The sequence below is a fragment of the Myotis brandtii genome, unplaced genomic scaffold (assembly GCF_000412655.1).
Source record: "Myotis brandtii unplaced genomic scaffold, ASM41265v1 scaffold314, whole genome shotgun sequence".
NCBI classification, from domain to species: domain Eukaryota; kingdom Metazoa; phylum Chordata; class Mammalia; order Chiroptera; family Vespertilionidae; genus Myotis; species Myotis brandtii.
In genome coordinates, this window is record NW_005362033.1 from 2,985,682 (window position 1) to 2,988,211 (window position 2,530).

General features: G+C 55.8%; 1 pseudogene; it reads right to left on the reverse strand.

Moving 5' to 3' along the window:
* The window catches only part of LOC102260633, a 27,016-nt pseudogene that overhangs the window by 11,200 nt on the left and 13,286 nt on the right, over positions 1-2,530 (reverse strand).

The following is a 2,530-nucleotide window of genomic DNA, read 5'->3' on the forward strand; positions in this document are numbered from 1 at the left end:
GGGAGGGGTTGAGTCCCTCTCCTCTCCTGCAAGACTTACTTATCCATCCCCAGCAGTGCACGAGAGCATCCCACTTCTGCATAATTTTGCCGAAAGAGGACATTACCAATACTTTTTTATGCCTTTCAATCTGTTAAGTAAATGAATATATACCAGCATTGCTTTAATTTAGATTACTTTCTAGAGAAATCAAGCTTCTCTTCGATTTTACTTTTTTTCCCTTCAAAGAATTGTCTAGGAATCCATTTTTTTTACTGGGCTGTTTGTCTTATCCATTTTTAGAAGCTCTTTGTATACCAGTTATTCTTAGCAAATATTACGTATTGCCTACTATGTATTATAAATATTTTTCCCAGTCTGTTTTTAATCTCTTAATTCTGTTTATGTGTCTTTTGTCATACAGCAGTTTTTCATTTTATGTGGTTAAGCATGTTGGTCTCTCCCATTTGTGGCTTCTGGGTTTTGTGTCTTAGAGAGTAAGACGAACCTGCGCTGCCCCCCCCCCCCCCCCCCAAAAACAGGTGGGAATGCCTCCTGGCTCAGCTCCCAGCTCCCAGTTCTGGGCTCTGCTCTGATTCTCCCGTCTATCTTTTCTCTCCTCTTGCTGGTACTGCCTTTGAAAGGTCGGCATCGTTCCGGGTGCTCTGACATCTGGCCTCGGGCGTCCCTCACTCTCTTGCTCAGAATTTTCTCGGCCTTGCTCTCCTCTGTGAGGAGCCCTGCACACACACGCAGGTAAATATTATGAAGTTCAGCAGACACTGTGTTCTTTAAGGAAGAAATGTGGACATTTTAATGATAGTTTGAGAGCTGGCACTTGAGGTTGAGGTCGGGAAGTAGCCGTGGCGTCAGGCCTGCTGTTTGTGAACCTGTAGCGGCCAAGTGCAGGGCACCAGCCCCACCCGGCAAATCACAGCCTGGGCGGGGCGGGCGGGTCTCTGCGTGAGGTCCCAGGGGGTGAGTAAGCGGGTGCCGCTGAGAAGCACAGACACCCCATCCTCACCTCCGTGACAGCCCGATGCCTCCTCCTGGGCCAGAGCCCCTCCCAGGGCACTACGGTCGGAGACAGGTCCTGGTCCAATGTGTGGCCATGAGGCCAGAGGGTAGCCTCAGTTTCCCCAAGTTGACTTTAAAAAAAAAACCATTTTCACCATTTCTGCTAGTAAGTGTATAGCTCAGTGACATTAAATACATTTGCACTATGCAACCATCACCACCAGAGCATCGTCACTTCCCAAACGGAAACTCTGTCCCCATTCGTTTTCCGCCCCGGCCCCTGCAGCCGCCTCTGTCTCTGCATGTGGCTGTCCAGGTGTCTCGCAGGAGTGGAGTCGGACAGTTTGTGTCCTTTGTGTCTCAGTGTTTCCCTTGGCACAGTGTCCCCACGGTTCGTGCACGTTGGAGCCGGTGAGGATTCCTTCCTGAGGCCATGACATTCCACCGCGTGGAGAGGGCGTCGGCCTGGCTCTGCTGCAACAGGATGGGAGGAGGTGAGCACGGTGCTTCCTGGTCACCTGCACGCCAGGGCCCGGCAGGCCCGCCCGGCGGGAACAGCGCGTCCAGCCAGCATCTCCCGATGGCGCGGCCCCGGGCTCACGGCTCCCACTCACCTGCTGCTCTGGGATGTGCTCCTGACTGCAGGTGCGGCCTGGCTCCACCTCGGAGTCCACACTGACATCCCCATTTGGCTCAAACATTCCTTCATCTGACCCAAAAGCCCCCCTCTCCCTGACCCCCACATCTCTACTGGGAAAGACACGGCACGGGGCGCCTGGTAAGAGAGGGGCGGGGTGCTGCAAACCCCCCTGGGAGCTCATGGGAGCCCAGAAAGTGACCCGAATCCTCAGCCTCTTCTCTAAGCTTAGTTCCAGGTCCCCTCTCGCTCCGAGACGACCCCCTGCATCTCTCCAAAGGGGCAGGTTCGTCTCGTCTCACCCGAGGGTCCCGGGCACCTGGAGCTGCCCCAGGGCCGCTCAGCCTCGGGAACCCTCTCCCTGCATAATAATGAAGCGCTCTCTGAAGAGCAGGCCTTCGGACGCAGGATCCACCTCTTCTTACTGTGCATCTGCTTCCCTCTCCGTCCCCCGGGAAGGTTTGCGCCCCAGCCCCTCTCACTGGGCGCTCCCCCCCACCCCTTGTTCCCGGTCTTTCCCGGCATCCTCTTCCTCGGGTTCCTAGCTTCCTGGTCTGCACTTTCCCTCCAACCTCGAACCGCCCCGTCAGCCGCCCCAGTCACCACCACGGCTGAACTGCCCCTAGTTTCTGTTTCAGGACCCCCGCCCCGCACGCCTCCAGCCCTTTCCTCTGACCCTGCCCCCCTTCCCAGCCTGTTCCTCTGTGACCCCACCCCACCCCACCCTGCCCCGCCCTTCAGATGTCCCTCCTGGAGCCCCGGGCGCTGTCTTATTTTATGGGAAAACTAGAGGCCCAGTGCATGAAATTCATGCACTGGGGTGTTGTTCCTTAGCCCAGCCTGTACCCTCTCCAATATGGGACCCCTTGGGGGATGTCCGACTGCCAGTTTAAACCG